A 22,500-nucleotide genomic window follows, 5' to 3' on the forward strand; every position below is an offset into this window, starting at 1 on the left:
ACTCTGGGGCTCAGGAGAGATCCTTTAACCTCTTTGCCTTGGTTTCTCCATCTGAAAAAATGGGTAAAAAATGAGACCTGGGTAAATATTATAAAACATTGTAATTCAAAGTAAAATTTTGAGTTAACAGCATTAGAAACACGTAACTGCTTTCTGTTTTTGTCTGTCTGCAAAATTTGGAGCATATGTGCTGTACCAATATTAGCATGTCTTCACAGTCAACATCTAGAATGAATGCTTAAATATTCATTGACTTCAAATTTCAAATTGAAGTTTGAATTGACATTCATTCTGTAGATGTAACAGCATCAACCATTAATCAGGGAATAGAAATAATACCACTCAATTTATATAATCTACATACTGTGGTCAAAATGTATACTTCTAGATATATAATCTCAAAATTTTAAAGTATTAGCTGCTTAAGTAGATCATGTGGTACATCCCCTCCCTCTTCTAACTGGCTGATTTATGTAACTGAGCAACCAAACAAAAATTCTGAGATGTATGTTCAGCTGCAACGTTCAAAATTTACATTGTGTATTGAATCAAGCAAATATGCAAGTCATGCAATCAGGGAACAGAAGAAATAACATGATTTAGGTAACCAGCTATGACTATAAATTTATAAATAATCGAAACAAAAAACTCTACGAATAAAGATTTTTAAAATGCATTATTCACTGAAGAGTTCTGTAAGTAACTACTGAATAAATACTTTCCACATTCACAAGAAAAGAAAAAATCCAAAATGTACCTAAAGAGTCACTGTGACTTGTTTGTTCAGATCTACCTACCCAGTTATTCTTCCCTCCCTTTCTCCCCCTTAAACTACACCTATATAAATGGAAATTCAAAGCCTATAGTTTCTAATGCACTCTTTGTGGATTAGTTAATTTTTAGGCGAGTTACAGGAGTATCTAATGCAAACATTTACATTTACTAAAAGGGGGGAAAAAGAAATATGGAGTTACCAAAATCATTATAGCCATTATTTGAACAGAACATTTCAACCCTGCTGAATGTTTATAGAATTTCAGCTCTGTCCTTCTGGTATCTTTTCCAGCCCTTTTTTTTAACTACATTCATACAGATACCATTGACCAGCACAACAGTCACTGAGTGCATTTCTTCCCTGCAATTGCATTGTGTTGCCCCAAAATTTTGCACTTGCCAAATAACATCCTGCTTTTCTCAACTTTTGGGTTCCTGTGCAGGTTTTAGAAGTCTTAATTTTCAGGGCAATTCACTATGGTAAAGAATGAGAAAAGAAAGGAGGAAACGTGATTTAAATGAGCTCGTGTCTTCTACTGAAGCTCCCAGAGAGATATTCAAAGTTTGAAAATACAATCTCCAGATAAAGATGAAAGCTCCTGTGCTGTGTCTCTGCAAACCAGAACACAACTGGCACTTAGCAAGTTGTCCTGTCTGCTGATGGGAGCAGCAGGGATGAATCTGGCCTGTCCACTTGCACTTCCCTTTCTGAAACCAGTAATAAAGTTTGAGAGGGGTTATTTTTAAAGCAGCTCTTAGAGTGTTCCAGCTCACTACTGTCAGCTTCAGATCTGAAATGCAATTTGATTTATAATTACATTTTAAAAACTAGCATTAAAATAACATTAGAGGGGTCATAATCTGAACTTTTTAATAGTTAGGCACGTAGCATATATTTAGAAATGGATCTCCAACAGGATTCATCTGGAACATATTCTGACTGGAATTCCTTCCTTCAGCCATTTCAGAACTCTGCTGAAGCTGGTGTGCCAAGAGGCCATGGTGGAGCCCTGTATTTCAGCTTGCTTCAAATGGAAACCAACTGAAATACACTGCTGGACATTTGCTAGTCAAAGTCTTTTCTTGCATCACAGTCAGGCCCATGTTTGTAAACACCAATGGGTGAGAAAGTGCTGGAGAATCTGGAATAAGAACTCTGCACTGAAAAGACACATATCACATCCCTTGAAAAAGGCAGTTGGCTCCATTGCTTCTGAACCTCAAAGCCACTTTAATTTTCCTCCCCTCTGTGGCCCAGAATGATTTGAGGGCATTCACCACTTTGAGCAGTTCCTAGAGGTCAAGTTCTGCTCATGCCAGCCAAAACACACGTGCAGTGAAAAAGCAGCGTTCCCAACAACTGTTCCTTACCTGTCCTCCCAGCTGTGCAAACAACTCACACAGGCACTCAGGGAACCTCTGCCTGCACCTCCTGAACAAAGATGGGCTTCAGATGGGGCACAGGCACCTTGCAAATTTTGCCTTGTTCTCAAGTCCAACCTTCTGATGAGAAAGCCTTATTACTCTTCAGCTCTACACTGGTACCTAACTACAACATCAGAGGCAAAAGGCAGACAAGGAATTGGGTTTCTGAACACTAGTGCTGAAGTAAATGAGCTAGTAAAAAAAAAAAAAAAAAAAAAAGCCTGTGCCTTAAAACCAAGTTTGAAATTTTATAGGCTTTTACTCCATAATTTGTACTTGAGCCTTCTGTTATTTTTAAACAAATCTAATTTCTTACAGCTGTGAAATTTACATTTTAAGAGTGTCTAGTGGCCATGTGCATTAATTACTTTATTGTAATATTTTAATGAGTTTGGGGTTCAACTCTGAAAGAATCCTTCTGAATCCCTGCTTCCCCACAGAATTACACCAGAACCTGATTCAATCACAACTTCACACACCCTGGTCCAAACCCTGATGGACTTGCACAATATTTTCAATTGTTTTATGAAATCACTGAACTTTAAAACTGGCTCCAGATTTTAGGATTTCTCACCAAACTAGCATTTCCCTGGTTCAGGATCAGAGCTAGGCTTTGAGGAAGTTTGTATTTAGAGCTGAACTTGCTGGCTGAGCCTCATCTCAATGAAAGGAGGCAGCAAAATGCAAAGTTCTGCTGTGACAGTTAACATTTGGGCCAGTCTTGTTCAAAATGACACATAATGATGCAATTGCTTCCATCTCAGTATATATGACATAAAAACATGCAGGGCTAAAAGATTAACCTCCCTAAGGAGTGTCTAAATTCACCAGGGCAGATTGAAATGCACTACTGGAAGATTTCCACCTTTGTAAGAAAACTGAAAAGTACTGCAGTATCCATATTCCTGCCATGGTATCCCCTTTATGGATTTTGGTGGTTTGTGTCATGCTAAATTATTTCTTCTTCATCTATGCATGTGCATAAGCAGTGGTGGGACATCAGTAAAATGAACCTGTTTTTTCAGGCAGTTTTCCTTAAGGATTTAGTGCCTGTCCTTGCACTGCTGCAGGTGCAAGTGCTCATCTCAGGACTGAGGCAGAAACCTGCAGACCAACGAGGATCTCTAGAATTTGAACTGAAGAGATAAACCTTCTTACAACATCCAGTGCACTTTAATTCTCTATGAATAAGCTAAAGATGCAAATCCATAACGCACTGAACAATGGGTTCAAGTACAAATACAGATAAATGCAGGGAAAGTGGGACTGACTGTGTTTAGCTGACTGTGATAACAGTAAGAGGTTCATCAGCTGTCAAGTGCCACCACACACAATGCACCCACAGTCAGGCTTGGAAATCTGACCACTTTTGTCCCCAACTCTCACCTCTCTTGGCTAGGGCAAATGTAGAATTGCAACTTCAGTGAACTACCCAGCTTTTTAAAAAGCATGTTTTTAAACCACTTACAATAAGAGCAACAGTTATTATTCAGTACATGCTTTTTATCAGATTGAAGATAAACTTTATTATAACTGGTGGAGATGGTATCAATGATTTGTGGTCTATGTGAATTCTGTAATGAGAAATGGTAATCTGTCTTGGGGCAAACAATATTGTTCTGTTTACTATGCAATTAGCAATATTAAGTCAAGATTCTATAACTGATAGCTGAAAATAGGGGTGGTAGGAAGAAACTGGAAGCACTGGGAGCTGTCACAGGACAATTATCTGAGGTCTATAAATTATTTACGGTACTTTAGCCTGACATTTCCTCTCATCTCCAAAAATCTTCTTCAGTGCTCCAGAGATGCTTGCTGTAAAAGTATTGAGACTGTCAGCAGTTTGGGGCAAAGCCAGAATCTCTCCTTGTTGTGAATACTGAACATACAGCATAGTGCAGGAACTTCATTTTCAGAAAAGCATCAATAAAATAACAAAAAATACCTCCAAAGGAGAGCTTTACTTTGAAATAATGGACCAACAAGCATGACAAAAAGAGGTGAGACCTAACGTCCAATTCCTGGCATATCTGATGAGAAACAGAGTATTTCCCCTGCATTTAATCTCTTCTTTAATTTTATAAACTGAGTCCCATACCTTTGTGTGACCAAAACCCTGCACTTCTTGTTTACTCTTAGATCAGCCTTAAGCTACCACCATATGGAGCTGGGAACACCACAGACAGAGCAGAAACAGCCCTTAACTAATGGTCAGAGTAAATTGTGTTGGGAGTCAAGTGGGGCCACTCTCAAGTGGCTGGTTAGGAAAAGGCCTGACCTATAATGGAGCTTCTGTGTAAAACAATACATTTTTTACTTTACATTTTAAAGGACAGAACCATAAGTATGATCAGCCACAGAAATTTCACAGCCTTTTTCTAGTCAGTTCCTTGCTGTGCACATGCAGTCCAGCCCTTTTGGCTCTGATTCTGCAGCAGTAAGAATTTTGAGATTACCTCAACAGGAACTCAGAGCTACAGCACAGAGCTTTTACAGCGAACAAGCAAGACCTATAAAGTGCTAGGGTCCTCCTTGCTAAACTGATCTTCCAAAAAAAATAAAACAACAAAAAATTAATCAGATGATCACATTCTTAAAGTAGCCAATTCCATTTGTAGCTCTCTGGAAATGTGATGCTCCCCAGAGAGCTCCATTGCACCCAGCAGGCAAAAGCCACATTTAAGGCAGCATGACACAGCAGTGCTCTGGCAAGTGGGGTGCCACAAGGAAGGAGCTGCTTCTGGCAGCCTCACAGCCCCTCTCTATGCCCTTTTCCTTAAGGATCTGTGCCTTAAATTCCCATATACCTCTGAATGACATCTGGCTGATCCAGAAGATTAGCAGCTTATTCCACCTTTGTTCTCTGCCTTCTTTTAGGACGAGCAATCAATGACACCACAGCAGGCAGAACCCTCCCGCACAAAAGCTAACAAAATTGTAGAATGCTTTAAGGAATGATGTAAAACTTAGCAGAGAGTTAGGGAAGGGTATTCCCACACAGAATCTCTGTATAAATTCCAATGCTACGTGGAAGGGCTCTCAAATTAACTTGACTTTCCTGAACAGAGCAAGGTAAAACCAGCATCAAGTGACTGCAAGAGCAGCCTCTTTAAAACTGATAAAAGTACAAACAGTTTTAATCAAGTGTGCAGCAAATTTGAGTGTTTCCTTTTTGCAAAATAACACTGAATCAGAGTTTCACACCAAAAAAACAAACACATACTGCAAAAATAAATGGGGGAAAAAAAGAGGAGTATAAAACTTCACGTTTCTGTTCATAATATCTCAGTGATTGGCAGAAGTTGTGCACAAACTTCTACTTTACAAAAATCCACTCTTTGGAGGGAAGAACACTCAATAATTGGCATTTATAGGGCATAATTTCTTTTTCTGAGGAGACCCTGGGTCAGGTCATTCTTCTTTCCTATTGTTCAAAATTTATTCCCAGATTAAGAACTTCTCCTATAAACAGGTATAATAATTTTCTCCAGAAAGCATTTTTTCCCTTTCAGTAATTGGCCTACTTAAATGTTTTAATGCAACTACTGACATACAATAGCACAAAAGGTCCTCTGACTATAATACAAAGTGAGAGATGAGATTTCTAAAAACTTTTGTATGAAGGTGATCTAGGATTGACAAAAACAAACAGCTATAAAACTATCTTTAAAGGTCATAAATTAGGTACTCTCTTAAATGTAATTCAATCATTCACTGTTATAGGAGCTTGATTCTATTAGTTGTCCTATGCATTTTAGAAAACAGAACTCCATTAACATTATTCACTTATAGCTTCCCTCTATAAGTGGATATTCTGCTCAACAGGCTTTAAATAGATTTTTTTCCCCCTGAAATTGCTATTAAGCATACTTTTACTCAAAGGGCAAAGTAGGCATAGGATTATGCTTGTACTTCATGCAAAGGATACATTTTCAGCAATCAGAACCACATTCCTATGAAGTAAAAATACTCTATATAAGCCGATTGTTTCTATCCCTCCTAACCTTGCTCAATAAGGACTCTATTCTGATCTTTTGGGTTACACACAAGTTTTCTAATTTGGCTGAATAAAGGTATCTTGTTGGGCAGCTTCATGAGCATATTCTGTGTCTTGAATTCTGACCTTGACATGTTCAAGGTGGATCTCACTTATAAGGTGCTGCTCAGAGAAGGAAAAAATAATTAAAAAAAAAAAAAAAAAAAAAAAAAACCAGGATTTTTTGGGGTTTTTTACTTTCTTCAGTTAAGGAATACATTATAGAAGTCCTGCTTTTACATACCTGGCTTTAGAGAAACACTAAAATCGTAAACCTTGCTAAAGTAACCTCAACACATACATAGTCACAAGATTTTTAGAGCAATTTGCTTAACATTTAGTTACACTTCAGCCACAGAAACATCTACTGTAGATCTTACACCTCTGATTTCATGTTGATTTTACAGTGAGTTGTATGCCCTCACCTCTCACTGGTGAGATAACCCCATCCTGCACAAGCAGAGGGGCACTGTGCTGGGCCAAAGCTCTCATCCCACCGGCAGCCTCAAAGGATTTCAGCCACACGCTGCAATAATCTGACACACGAACAGGCTCTGGCCCATTGAGGTGCTGGAGTTGCAACAGCACAGTCTGTACATAAAATATGCTTATGCTGAGAGCCAAATCCTCTTTCAGCTGGTTACCATACTCTGTGTTCATGTCTTACTGCTTAAAGCAGGACACATGGCAGAAATCCTACACTGTTGTTCTCATCGGCCACACCAATCCCAGATAATCAAGTCAGGGCAGACACTCTTTTCTCAGAGGAAGGGGTTGAATTTTATCTGACCACTAAGCTTCAGCTTGCACTTGAGGTTCTAATTTTCTTCTGGTCTTAGCCCATTTCTGTCTTGCTCTGGCACACACTGCCCTAGTAAGTACATTTATTACCTCAGTAATTCCTCTGAGGGCTGTCTCACTTTCACTTTATATCTGGACTCACATAAGCATCTCCCCATTTTACAAGGAAACATTGATTAGCCTCTGATAGGAGCTTCCTGTTCCACCCTGCAGAATCCCGTTGTCTGCTCCCCTTCAAAAGCAGGCTAACAGGTTGCACCCCCCTGGGCAGCTCTTGCTCACGGTGTTTGAGTCCTGGCCATGCAGCACGGACATGGAGAAGGCATGGAGGGGCACAACCAGGCATCCCAGGTGAGCCCCCTGGCCTGTTTGCAGGCTTTAATTCAGCAGGGCACACACAGAGTCAACGTAGGGCACTTACACAGCGGCACCTCTCACCAACCAGCAGCACTGGGTGACCCTGCAATTTCTAGGATGCCCCACTCATGCTCCTTGTTCATGCCCTTGGGACCAGTGCAGAAAAGACCTGTGAAAGTCTCCTTCACCCAAGGTTTCCTCAACTATGAGGTTGATCGTATTACTTTGGGACACTTGAACAGTAGAGGGTAAGCCTATTATATCATAAAAACAGGGATTTCTGCTGTAATTCTTCCAGTTCACAGCTAATTATTGTACTTGAGAGCTGCTCTTGGGATTTTTTTTCCAGGTAGTTGTGGATCATCACTGCATGTTCCAGGTCCACCCTGCAAAAATCCTCAGTGTAGCCACTATTTGGTAAAGTTGGTCCTGTCCAAAAACTGTCCAGCATTGCTCAGTGTTACACAGGAAACTTTGGCCATGATCCTCCCCAGTCACAGCACAGACATATCATCAGAGGAGGTAAAAAAGTATAATCACTAGAAAATAAAATTGCATGGATTTGCCCCAGCTGTAGGTCCGGGGACAAGAAAAAGATTTCAATGCACTGTCTATTTTGCTGGAAACCATGTGAAGTCTCTCATCCACATCAGCCTGCTATTTTTTACTTCCATGGGAGCAGACAACATTCGTATTCAGCTGCTCACTTATAAATAAAAAACATTTTTACATGGGTGGATTGGAGTGGCCTCTTTTTTCCCCCCTCTTTCGGTTCCCATTATTTTATATATTACACACATGTTCTGTCAGCGAAGCTCACTTTGTTATCTGAAACATCTGTGGTACCCTGCTGTGGAGAAGGCCAACACTGCTGCTGCTGTTGCTGCCTGTCTTTATTAGCCACTGATTTGCCGATGTCGTCCTGCGCCGGCTCCAGTTGGCCTCAGCAGCGCCGGGGCTGCACGGCACAACTGCGGGGTTCTGTGACCTGCCAGGGGGCTCCCGCACGTTCACAACGGGGCAGTTTCCCTCTCTGGGAGGGTGTGAAACCAAGGTTTCACGTGGGAGTTCATGCAAGCACTGGTGTTTGTTTTTCTAAAGAAATCTCTGTGAATTTATGCCATTGCAAGGAGGCACATCCTCATCAGAACGAAAGGAACCCCCACCTGAGGCTCTCATGAGATCTGGCTGTTAAGCAGCCAAAATGTTTTCTCTTTTGGCCAAGTGAAAATTTACAAGTTACCTGGATTGATCTCCTTTAGCCTTATTTTCAAATGCATTTTACAGTTCTAGTCCTGACATACGCTCAGTCCCATGAAACTCCCTGGGATCTTCTGTTGCTGAAAAGATTATTACCTAAGGCATTAAAGTATGGATTTCTTATGGAGTCAAAAAAAGTTTTTAAAAGATCAACTTTGATATGAAAATATGTATATGTTACTTAAATGACATGTTTATAGATAAGATATTCAGGTCACCTGATAGGAAATGAAGCTCTTTCTATGTATTTTATACATGTACTTTCAGCAAGCAATAGCACTTGAGTAAAATCAGCTTAACCATTTCCCCTTTGAAAAAATCAAAACCCTCTTATCTTCATATGGATTTCTCATGCAACAGATGAGGAGAATATACATTCCATAGAAGAATTTGAGAGATGATTGTTAAACCACAAAACTTAACAAGAACATTTAGGGGAAGATGCAAGAACAACTCACGAAAACACTCACATGGACCAGATTTCCAGCTGATGCCATTGCTTCTGTGGCTCTACTGTTTTAAGAAACTGCTCTCTAATACAAAGCTAAGACAATAAGAAGTTAAAGGCACTTCCTTTCCTTTTTAAAGAAATCTATTTATCGATGACATAAAAATCTGAGCTGAGTTCTGACTCCCACAGGTACACTCAAACCAGCTTTCTTGTAGATTTTTCAGATCTCTCAAGGACTGGGAGCCTGATACAGAGAATAATTATGGTATGGAAGCATCACATGTCTGCTGTCACAGCTCTTTTACATGCAAGTCAGTGTGCATATGTGGCCAATTCAAGACTCCAGATTGAAGACTGATGTGGAGATAATTATAAAACAAAATAAAACACAGCTTTTGAAATAACACCCTGTTTTCTTTACAAAGTAATTGATCACCTAACCCCAGAAGGAAGGTTGAAAAGTTACTATATAACAAAGTGCTAGTAGCAGGCAGCTTGCTATATATTTCATGATCAAGACCATGATGACAAGGATAGAGAATCAAGAAAATGAATTCCACAAAGACATCTCTCCCCTCCTGAAACCTCTTTTGCTTGGAGCATTACTTACTTTTAAATTTGGTTTGTTTATATTACACAGCCTTAGTGCCCCAAAACATCTAAACTCTGTGCCGAAACAGGAAGGATATTTCCATATTTAAAATCTGAACCTCATTTCCTATCTCCTGAAAATAACTGAGATGTGATAGCACTGGTCTCCAAAATAATTTTCAGATTCCCCACTAACAACTTGGCATGCAGTAGAACAAGCTTCAGAACTGCTCCCTGGTCAATTCATGGTGTTTAGCCAGAGCAGGAACTAATCACAGAGTCACAGGTTGTTCCCTCTGCCCCAGGCATGTCCTCAGAGGGAAAAATGGGATGGGGTACTGTGGCTACTGCTGCCATTTGCTGAGGATTGTCTAGAGAAGGCATTTCAAATCCTCTGGAGGCCAGGGAAGTCACAGATGTTTTCCACTACCAGAGGAGTGCAAAGTACCTGAGCAACAGCAAAGATCTGACCTTAAACTTGCAAGATAGCTCTTATTTGGAGGAAAGTGCAAGGAAGGAATAAAATTAATGTATACACATGAACAAGTCCAAAACTTGGAAGATGAACTGAAAAGTCAATTATCTTTATAAATTTTCAAACTGCAAACAGTTTCAAGCAGGACAGTTTTTCACTCTCTCCAGATCCTTCTGCAGGACATATGTACAAGATAGAAAAAGACTTCACATAAAGAAATATGCTAACTTGAAGTGAAGATATTTATGGTTGTGGGGAAAAGAAAAAAATTAGTGCAGTGTTATGTTGGAATGATAGTAATTTCTCTTTTACCGTTTGTGTATGTCACCATCTATTGTTGCACAGTCTTTAACATTCATCTGAATATTTCATCCATGCAAAAATTAGACCCAGCATCTTTTTTCTGAATAATGTTTGGCGGGCATTGCTTCACAACTGCAAACAATCCTTTATTGCTATTGAGTGCTATAGTCAGGCTTGTTCCACACTGGAGGTTAGAATCTGATCCTAAGTCCATTAAATCACAGAGTCTTTTTAAAGTTTAATCTTGAGAGGATTTGAGTTATAAACAAAGGACACTATACATGGGGAAAGAAACAACAGAAAACTATGAACTTATGACATTAATGCAACCTCAAGTTCAAATTTTGTGTGTGATTTAGCAAGAAAATTCTGAGCTTTCAGCAGCAGCCTATACACCCTGGCATGTGGGCAAAACTAAACGCAGCATTGATGATCATATCCAAAACACACATATGGATCCCATTTTACTACAGTCGTGATTCTTCATGTGCAAAACATGTGTCTGACTGGTTTGCTTTGGCTTTTTAAGATGTGTTTTTTTTCTCTGGTGGGGGCAGGGGGCAGAGAAGTAAATAAACAATTTGCATGGTCCTTGAATATACATTATCTATGAAGAGAACAGCCTGGGATCAAGGGCAGGTAAAAAGCCTGGACTTCAGCTAAAAGTATCAATTTCAGCAAACAACCAAGTGCCGACAGAGAGAAACTTAGTCCACTCTACATCCTCTGCAACACACTAATCTATCCCACTCCATAATTGCTAGATAGGAAAGGGAAAAAGGGCTCCAGATGCTAATAACTTGGAAGTGGTAATTAGAGGAGTCCACATTACTGCTGTGAGACTCCCATCTTCCCTTGATTACTGGAAAGAAATTTTTTTCCAGTGGGTCTCCTTCTCACTTCTAAAACAAGCAGCACTTCTGTGTTCCTTAGCCCCATCTCTGTCTCACTAAACACATCAACAGGAATTTGATTGGGCCCGGAAAACTTTCTCGATCTTCCTTAACACTGGAGGATGCTCTGTTTCCCATAGAAAATGTAAGAAAACATCCACAAGCTTATAAGGTGGCCTAACAGGAAAGTACCACAAGCCCCAACTTTTTGCTATACAAGATAAAAATTGCCTTCTGCAGCCCCAGCGTGAGTGTGACAGAGAACAAGAGAGTCTGCTTCCCTTGTTTCGAAGGGTAACAAATATCTTTAAAGGCTCCTTGAGCATTTATAATCTCTAGGATCACAGAGACAAAGTAAGTCTGGAAAGGGTCTGAACATCGCATGAGAAAGTAAAAGGAAAAATACACTTATCACAAAGAGAGAATGCATTTGTATTATGATATTGAAATAGCACAAGGCTACAATGACAGGCTATAAATTTTTCTCTTGGACTGTAACCAATATTTTCCATTCCAAGTAACAACAGTGTAAGAAAGAGCGACTCAGAATTAATAGGAATTACGGACATAAATTGGTAGGTACTTAGGTGAAAAAGAACCTCAAATTCAGCTGCTGTTAAAGGAGAAAAGGTTAACTAGCCCTGTGAGCAACCCTTGGACCCATTTATACTGCTGACAAAGTGACCAAAAAGGTATGCTTAGACTTTAACAATGGTGCCCATCTTTATCATTCTCAGATTCGTAGCCCAGAACCTTACAGTGAATATTTTGGCAGTGAAAAGCATCTTGTTTCTATGCCTGAAATTTAACATTAAACATAACACTAAACCAAATCTATGTTACCCGATAATAATAGCAGTGATAGTAACTACATGGTTCTGCAGTGATGAGAATTAAGTTACAGAAATTTCTCACTTCTACTTTTTCTGATTTGATATGTCATTTCATTAAACAACCATGAATTATTGAATATTAATAATTTTAAATCAGTGTTGTGCCTTAAGATATACACTTACAGACTATTAGTATTTTTCTTAACCATTTTATTGCTGTAACTGGCTATTGAAACACTGGCTGCTTAGTTAAAAAAATTGAAAACCAACTAACCAACCAAGCAAACTAGGACTGGGCTTCAAGGAGCCTTTTAGCCAAAGCCAATGTACATTAGCCAAGCTGGATCCACGAGAAGAACAATTTTTCCTCTGTTTTAAGACTCAGTCCTACATTTGGTTTTGTACATGTAAATCCACATAGTTTTCTAACAGGTCCATCAAACCTTGAGACATAAGTCTTAAAACTGAAACTAAACCTGGCAAGTCCTCTTTTTCCCCCCTATACAGACTTCTAAAAAGAGAAGGACTGCAAATATTGTAAAAAAAATAAAATCAATGCAAAGTGGTTTAGCACAGGTGTTGCTGTTATTGTGCTACATTTGGAAAGCCCACACATTCAGCACACCTTCAATTCACACACCCAGCTGTGTGAGGTGGTGGGCTATTGTTAGTTTACAGGTTTGCAATAAAAAGCATGAAGTAATATTGGCAGGCTCAGGAGCTTTTTTTTTTCTTATGATGTCTCCCTGCATCTATTTATCTAGTTCTCCTTGCTTTGTTTCTGCTTTTATATTCAGCATATTCAAAAAAGGGTCAGGAGAGGTTTTAAAGATGTAATGCCACGCTCAAGCCTTTTGAACACTAAGAGAAAACCTCAAAAGGTTCACGCATAAAGGAACAAAGATATAAGGATAGCTTTGAACCTAAGGGGCTCTCTCACTGCAAGCAAGTGCATTGCCAGCATGTCACAGGTGTACACCACATGAGCAAGTGAAAAAATAAAATGCCTTTGTGAAGGGGTGTGATGCTGACGGGTCCGAGTGCAGAATGCATTAATCCCAGGGTGAGCGCGTGCATCTGTTAGATATTTATGTAGTTCCTACCAGTAGTTTGTACAGATATCTGAGCAGGTGAACATCAACAGCTTTGGGGCCATATGTTAAAGGGAGCCTGGGAGAGGGTAGGGGAGGGCCACCAGGCCCTGTATGTGTGACAGGAGGGCAGGCACCCCCAGCCTGAACACGGCCCTGGGTAGGCGGCACTCGGGGCCAGCCTCAGGCTCCTGCTGCTGAGCTGTGGGACACCGGGCAAACAACTGAGCCTTCCCCTCCTTGAACAGGAGTTACTGAATGTGACCACACAACGGCAATGTTCTTTCATGTCTCTCTATTTTTTTTATTTGTTTTGTGGGAATTAAGTAGATTTTTTTAATGTATTAAAAAAGTTTGTCTTGCAGAGCTGCATGAAAATAATGTTTAGATGTTGACTTTAGTTTGTTGGAAGAAGACAGAGTGAAGATCTCCGTCTCCTGGTGGTTACAGGAACACACTACAGCAGGGAAGAACCAAGTCCTGTTCCTTTGCCTTATTCAGAAATCGTTTTATTTTTGTTTTTATATATTAACTCTGAGACACTTGGGTTCAGGAATGACCTGAATCAGAACCTGAGTCATCCCATTTCCCAGAACAGTCTCCTGACCACCAGACTCCACTCCTGGTAGGTATATGTATAAGCACAATTGAATCCAACCTGATTTCAAAAGTAAAAAAAATCAGTTGTAAGAAAAACAATGCACTTTCAAAAAGTGACATTTTGTCTATAATGTTTAGTTTCTCTACTAAATATCCTCAGCAAGGAACTGTGAGAATTCATTCATCTTTGAAAGAATTTATAGAACATGCTGAGAGGTCTCTGGCTGAAACATGAATTTTTTTTATGGTTAGCACAGAGTACTAGAACCCAAAAATTATCACTTTATACACCCCTTTAACTTAGACTCCTCAGTTACTCCTACCATACATGACTTTTGGGAATTAAAGGAAAATTGTTTTGATAATAAATGTGAATCCTCTAAAGGAGGTAAGTTAGAAAAAATTTTCTTCAAATTAAATTTTTCTGTAAAATGGAGAAAACAAATCTCTCAAATCCCCTCCACTTCAAACAGCCTAGAAACTACCTTGAACCCTCCACGGTTCAAGTTTCTCTCAAAAGTAAGGGAATCAAAAACTAGCCTGGGAGTCCTCCAAGACCCTTTTTCTAGAGGAGTAATTCCACCTTTGAAAATCTTGATACAATGAAGTGAATTCCTCAAGATTTGCAATTTCATTTTGATACAGGTCCACAGATACACACAGAGCTGCAGAAATGTGCCTTCCTCACCGTTCTGAAGCATTACAGCTTCACTGAGAGCCTTGCAGGGAGGATGCATGCACAGGGCATGGGGCTTGTAGTTTGTCATGGCCCAAACTCTGCTCCCAAATATTACTAGGCCGCAGTAAATCCCATGAATCTCAACAGCTCCACTGAGACTGTTGCTAAGTGCTTCTGAAAATATCTAATCACACCTTCCCATCCTCTTGTACATCTACCTCTCACAATATCAGAACACACACTCCATAGTAGCCCTTTTCAATTTATTTCCCACATACTTCCCTTGCCAAGAAGATATTGTTCATACCTCCTCCTTCACTGAGTAATTAACTTGTTCCAATCCTTGGAAATGAAACACTCACTCCTGCTTTTGCCCCAGCCCTCAACAGCCTCTCACAAGGCTCCTCTTACAGCTCGCCACCCCATGGAGTGGGGGAAGACACACCATAATTGCTCTGTGCTTGGCTCCTGAGAGGGAATATTCACTTCTCTTGTATTTCTCTGCTTTACTTTAATGAAGCACAGTTAATAAAAAGGGGTGTGAGTAAAGCTGGTGCTTTAGCAGACACCCACCACCCTTGCTATTGGAGGCCCCTTGGACAGCCCCTCACTCCAGCATCTGGTCAAGAGTGGGCAAATCCCAATGTTGCTCCATGAAAAGGACAACATCAGGAATGACATCTCCACCGGGTATTAGAAAATATTGAGATTTTAATTTGGGGAGTTGTGCATTGCACGGCATCTGTAAAATATGCCCCAAACATTCTCAGGACTACAGCTCAAAGAGTTTGATTAAAATTGAGTAAGATCAGTCTCTCATCCTTCTGTTTAAAAAATGAGAATTCATTTATGCAGTTTAATTCAAAGATTTATATATGATTAAAATTACTATAAGATGTCTAGCTTTTCTGCAATAAACTGCAATGGCCATCAAAATATTGATAGTCATTGGTAAATTACTTCTGTGTTTAATCAATGTTATTTTTTTATCATCCAATTTCTTCTTCAAGTCAGCTTCTAACACTAAACTACATTTCATCAAGGTTGGTAAAATGTTTAGAAAGGAACAGATGTCAGAATATGGGGATTGCCAATAACACTGATGGAAGCCAGTAATTTCTTTCCTGTCCAAAGGCAAAAGAATGAAGAATAATCTAGACTGTATACAATAATACAAGATTTACTACAACATTAATGGCTATAAAAAGTAAAAGTATACAAAAGCTATCTCCATTTTTTTCAAGCCATCACTAAGGGCAGTGTTTTTCAATCTGAGACAATTTTTACAGGAAAATGAAAGGTCTAGGTATTCTTAAACCTTTAAATATCCATAAAATACAGATGAAGACACAGGCTAGCGTTAGTTGCTTCCAAATATACTTGTATATTAGTCTATTGTGCAAGTTAATAATTTTGCCAAATCTCAAAAAATGTGGATGCAATCTTTCCTTTAAGAAAGCGGCTCAGCTTGTTATTTACAGATTGTAACATTTACATAAGAGTTTGGTTTAACAAGAGATATAAATATAGATAAAACCCTTAGGACTTCATTCTTTAAACTGCCCTCTAAAAATCTGCCCTACAATTTGCACACTGAATTTTGTGCAGACTATTCTTGGAAGCCTTTTGTGAATTAGGGAGAACTGACTCGAAACAGGGGCTGGTTAATCACAATTTTGCAAATTGTACGTAGCAATCATCCTCACATTGTGAAATTCAGATCTATAAAATGCTGATGTTTTAAAGCTGAAAAATAAATAAGCTAAGTAGGAGTACTTTGCTAAGGAAGGAGAAAAAAAGAGTAGAAGACCCTTTGCAAAGAAATCCTTAAAAAAATAATAGAGTAAGAGAAGTGGCATCATGAATAAAGTGTATCTCCATTCCTGATCTCAACTGCAAGCCCACCCTGGAAAAATGTTACCAGCTGAGTGTTCCTGCCCAAGTCTCACGTCAACACTCACCTGAATACACAAAACTCCTGCATTTCCAAGAATAAACCTGTGGGAGTGTTTTAGAAAGCGCCTGTATGTTCACCCACCACCTGGACAGGCCTCCAGAGGAGAAAGGGCTGGAGAAACTTCACCCTTCCCGTGTCCATCCCTGCCTGGCTGTGCCCCAGGCAGAGCTGCCCTGCCTGCTGTCACTGCAGCTCCAACTGGCCCCCACACCTTATGGGGCACGGGGAATGCAGCACTTGACAATAATGGCTGGCAGCTAAATGGCTTGAGGGAGAAGGAGCAGAATGTATGTGGAAAAGAGGATGCCTCAAAGAAGACTTCTTGTTCTGCTTTAAGCTCCAGCTAATGTAATTTCAGCAGCAGCTGAGTCAAAATTCTTCTTTTCCATACAGATTTTTGCAATTGCTAACATTTAGTATAAATTAATGTCTCTATTCATTTTCCTTTATCTGTTACCAAAGGACCTTGACAAACTGACTGTTTTGAGTGTACAATGATATGCTGAAATTCATACAAAATGTTACCAATATCATTATAAGGACAAGACCTTTCCTTTGGGGTTCAGCAGTGACACAGCCGGTGTCAGTCACCTTCCTGCCATTCCAAGCCCCTTCACTATGGACACAAGTCACAAACAGTGGAAACTCTGTTTTCCTGATGTTGATCCTCCCAAAGGTCAGGTTTCTTACCTCAAACATTCCAGCAGTTGCTTAGACTGCAGTTGAGGAATTTTGTGTAACATTGCTTCTAGAAAGCAAATATTTATGTTAGTAAATACCATTAAAGTAGTACTGTTATACAGGTATTCTCATTAGCAAACTACTAAATAGGAGGAAGAGAATTTTAAACTAAATGGATAAAAACATACTATATTTGCGTATTAAACAAACTTAACCATCTTAGTTGACCACGCTAAGTGTCTTGTCAAACATGAAGTCCGGCTATTAACTATTTTTATGGGAATTAATGTTTTTAGAATTACTACAAATTCAGAATTCATGCCTTTGCTACAGAGAGCAGGCAGATGCAGCAGGCCCTACAAATAAGCATTACCAGGATTTCATAAAAGTAGTGGTCAGGGAAAAAAAAAAAAAAAAAAGGAAAACAAAGGACCCACAGGAACCTTGTAGGAGGATGAAATAAAGAAATTCCTCTTGAATGGGAGAGCCTTACATTCATGCCTGGCTCTGAAAAGGTAGTTCAGGGATTTAACTTCACACATGATAAGTGAATATCCTGAACATCAGGCTCAGTTATTCTGGTAGAGCACAGTTATTCACCCACTCCTGCTGTAGTTACCCTTTTGTTGTCCTTTTCCCTTTTTAATTGAAAAAAGCATTTAGCCTACAACTTCATCATTGATCTGAAAGTCAAAAGGAAAAGAGTCCAGGAATCTCAAAGTACATATTATTTATTCAAACAGAACAGCTTTAGCAATTTTGGCCATCGAAACAAAACTTTTTAATGGAATTGGTAAAGGATGGAATTTGTAAAGAATGAAAACTCTTTCCTTTTAGTTCCTTTCCACTACTCAGATTGGAACCAAGATCTACAGAGGTAGAGCTGAGCACTAACCTTTTTTTCCTCTGCTTATCACTTTTGATGTCAAGACTGCATCAGGAAAAGTTCCTATGTTACTTATTAATTCAAAATAAACCTATTTTAAGGCCCCAACAGATGAGGTCTCTTGTGATAAGGGACCAGGGGACACTCATAGCAATGAAGGGCTGTAAGTGGGAAGGAGTCTTTCAGGGACAGGATCTGTATAATGAAAGCTCCCATAAAAACTTTGGAAGATTCTTGTTTGCTTTTTTGAAGACAACCTGCCTGTGAGTCCAGATGTACTCATCCAGACTTTCAAACACACATTTCAGTGTGATCTGAGTTTAAATGTAAGATGGTAAATGAGCTATTCATCATCACACCGAATCATCTTAAATATCACCTGAGCCATTTCACTTATTTGAGAAATGTTGGCAGCTCTGAAGTTGAAAATACTGTATATTTCAGAGGCAAAATGCCCAAGACTGGATTTTTTAATTTAACATAATGAAGGCAAAAAAGTGATTTATTCCTTGTTTGTTACATCCAGTTATGCTGATAATTAGGCAAATGCTTTGCCTCTATGTTCTTGTTACCTTCCTGAGTATTTCTACTGAAGGATTTTACTCTTCCTGCAGCCCAGCTTTTATTCATGATCTGAGAGCATTGTATTTTCTATATTTTTTTTTGTTTTAGGCAAAGATGTTTCAGAAACATAATTTTAGTATGGATTCAAAATTCAGAGCTCTTAAAAAAACAATAATTATGTGTCTTAGCACCCACACATGACTCCAGCAGCAGGTAATTCACCGTGCCAGTGCCCTGGGGTTGTGAGCAGCAGCCAGCTCAGGTGGGGCACAGGGCAGGAACTCGCACACAGAGCAGCCCAGCAGTGTTTGATTCTGTGTGTTGACCCAGACATTAGGATGTTTACTGTCTGCATCCCACTCCTTCCCTCCCTGAAAAGCTCTGCAAAACCAAAGCAGCTCGTGACATGTCAGCCTTCTGATGGCTACATCAAGCTCTGTCTCTCAGCATTTCTCTACTGCTCGGCAAGATTTGACCTCGTGGCTCTAACAAATGACACCAACTGCCTGGGCAGCACAGGCAGACATTCCTTCACACGAGCCCAGAGGCTTTCAGGGCAACACGAGGCATCTGCTTCAGAAAACTGAAGGCAGTTGCTTAGGGGCAGAGTAGAATGTTGCTTTACAGTCCACTATAATTTTATTTTTATTACTACTACTACTTAACAGGAGTAGTTTCGAATAACTATAGTTGTCTGCTCAAAGCCAAACTCTTGCCAGATGCTGCTGCTCACAGTCCAATCTGAGAACAGCAGAACTCCCTGATGCTGCCTCTGAAGGGATGCAGACCTTGATTCCATGAGCCAGACAGACACAAGAGATACTACTAATTAAAACCAAAATATTCAACTCCTAAAAAAACCCTAAAAATCTACAAATCAGCATCAGGGTATTTTAAATTATCCCATAACTCCCATAAGCAAAAGAGCTTGAAAACTGTCTCTCTTTGGACACAGTTTTAAGGTTTTTTTTTGGCTACCTCCACCCAGGAAATAGATCCTACCCTTAAAGTTTTAGAACTTTAAAGATTCAGAGGAATCAGCCTCATCAAGCCATTTAGAAAAGTTTAAGGAAAGTGACCATAGGAATAACACCTTCTCTCAAAACCAATATCACTTAAGACATGATCATTAAGTTCAAATTTTAAAAAGCTTTAACACTTTAAAATAATACAAATTATATAGACAATATAGGGAAGTGTAATGAGCGTCACCAAATCTGTTTTCTCCTCTGTGATTCTCATGGCCCAGTGTCTCTGGCCTCACTGCACTTGTGGATTTGAAGCCATCTCCTGCCTTGGACCAACCTGGAGCTGGTCACCAGCTGCAGCTGTGCCTGCTAACTAGGGTCATTTTGAGTTTTTTTTCAATAGCTTCCCCTGTTTACCAATATTTTTAAGAAGTTCAAATCTAAAATCTCTGCAGCTAGAAATGTACAACATGCAATGTGCCCAGCATAAGAAAATTTGAACAGACACTCACAATTTTCTTGTTTCCCTGTTAGGGAACGAGAAAGATCCACATTACATCCATTATCTGTCCTTAAGTGTTTTTTGTCAAATTTTGACTCTGCCACCATTCTTCAGTGACAGACATTAGGTATGACATTTTCTGACACAATGTCAATAGTGACATCAGTAATATTTGACACAAGGCACATTGGGGTTATTTGACACAGACAATTGGATAGCTCAGGGCACTGGAGATCCAATGCATAAAGAGTTATACCTCCAAGTCACCAGTGAATATCCAGCCCAATGGTTTCTAGCTGCTACCAAATGATGGCTCCTCAGAGTCTTTTAGAGGAGGAGTTGGGGTGTATTGAACAGATGTCCAGAAAACAAAATTCAGCACAATAAATTACATTAATCTGTGCCCTATGTTGAAACACCATGGAATGAATAGTCAGTGACAAAGCTATTCTTCTACTGCTATCTGTAATTCCTTTTAAAAACGGTTGAATCCCAAAGGAGACATGGGAGGATCAAATGAGTCAGAGAGCACTACAGCTCCAGTCTCCTGAATAAGATTTCTGTCTCAACAGCTTTCAGTCCCATGGCTTTCATTAACAGTTAAATACACTTAGGGGAAAATACAAATGTGAAATCTTACTTTCAATGATGTGTTTTCCAAATATTTCACAATTGGCTAATATACAGGACTCACAAATGCTGAACAGAAGTAAAATGAATTACAGATATGATCACTCCAGAATTTCCTAGAGTGCCACAGTCCTGATTAAACAAAGCACTTCTACCTACATCCAATACAGCACTCATGTAAGACCAGAGTCTTGCAATATTTATTATGCATCTGGCTGAGCTCCCAAATCCTGCATTCAGCCCTGAGGTCCATTACTCACACCAGGAAGCTCTGGACATGAGCAGAAGGAGGTGATAGTCCTGGACACATATGGAGTCACCTGCATTTACAAGGATAGTCACCTGCCCAAGGCATCTGGGTGCCTTTAGAATTTCATATCTCTAAGCCAAAGATTTAGAAATCTGAGTTCCACTGAATTACCTTAGAGTGCATGGATCCCCTTTTGAAGCAGATGTTTTACATTTTTGTCTTACTCTAAGGTTATGCTTGTGTTCAAACACCTTTAGCACATGCAACTTCATGGAAACAGGACTTCTTTAAGGAGCAGGGTAACGGTTTTTAGAGTTCAGTGTTAAGTGTTTTACTTATAGACCTCTTTTTTTTTAATAAGTACAATTGCCAAGTCAGAGTTAATTCATGAAGAAAATGCGCTCTCTTTTTCTATTTTGTATTAAAATGTTATTCACATTAGCCTGCTTATCAGAGAAAGCCTAAATGGCCATATAACTGCAGAATGGTGTTCAGTCAATAGCTAGAACCAAAGCTGGGCTACCAACATGTTCCCTAGAAGTTGATTTATTTTAAATAAGGCCATTCTTACAGGCTCCTCCACTGTTCTGCAAATGGTGACTTCCCTAAAAAAAAAAAAAGCCATCTTATCTGATAAAATTAAAATACATTAAGCATATCGACTGTCCCTTAAGAAATTATCCCACACTTTTACATATCACTGAAAAAGAGGCAAAGCTCATTTTGTTAATCATTTTTTGGACCTTATATTACATTGCAACACCTCAAAAATGCTTTTTTTTTTTTTTTTAAGTGTAAGAACAATATGTATTTTACTGCAACAAAAGGGTTTCTCTAGCAAGCTATTGGGCCACTGAGCCACTAAGAAAGCTTACAGTACCCCACTCTCAGGAAGGATAAATTTGCATGTGACTTCACAGAAAGCATGCCCCAAGGCACTGCCACCTCCCTCTCAGTCAGGAGGGCCGTGCTTTCACACATGGGCAAAAACATCTGCTGCTTTCCCAGCCTCTGTCCACAGTGCCAGAGCAAGCAGTCCATTGGCAAGCCATGGTTCTCACCAGCCTTGGTGTTCAAAATCCCCTTTGGCAAAGCTCAGAAATTGCTGAGCAGTGACACAGCCTCTTTCTCTGACGTTATTTACAACAGCAGGTAAGGACCAAGTCTCATTTTGCCAAAAGCTTTACATCACAAGTTACATCACATTCTCCTTGGCCCAGAATTTTGGAGCAGCGTTGCTCTAGGCACTGCCTGATGAACACACCCCTGCTCATCTGTCTTTATCCAAAAAGGAGCCACTCTTTTCTCAGTGGTGGACACCTGCCCTTTCCACAGCTCTAAATGATCTCTCCTTTCCCTGGTGAGCAGCCTGAGAGCCTCACTGCTGGGTTGGAACATTCACATGGTCACACACCATTTTACATCCCAACCATTCACTCCTGCAGCAATTTCATAGTAAAATATAAAAGGAAACTCACCAGTCACTGCAACCT

General features: G+C 39.6%; 1 protein-coding gene across 15 annotated transcripts in view; it reads right to left on the bottom strand.

The window, feature by feature from the left end:
• ZNF536 (zinc finger protein 536) overlaps window positions 1–22,500 on the bottom strand; it is a 343,653-nt gene that overhangs the window by 241,639 nt on the left and 79,514 nt on the right. For all 15 annotated transcript variants that reach the window (XM_074551140.1, XM_074551135.1, XM_014269198.3 and 12 more), the window contains one exon: window positions 1–51. This exon is cut by the window's left edge and continues 68 nt beyond it. The gene's annotated coding sequence lies outside the window, so the exon portion shown is untranslated. The remainder of the gene's footprint in view (window positions 52–22,500) is intronic.

The sequence above is a fragment of the Zonotrichia albicollis genome, chromosome 13 (assembly GCF_047830755.1).
Source record: "Zonotrichia albicollis isolate bZonAlb1 chromosome 13, bZonAlb1.hap1, whole genome shotgun sequence".
Lineage (NCBI taxonomy): Eukaryota > Metazoa > Chordata > Aves > Passeriformes > Passerellidae > Zonotrichia > Zonotrichia albicollis.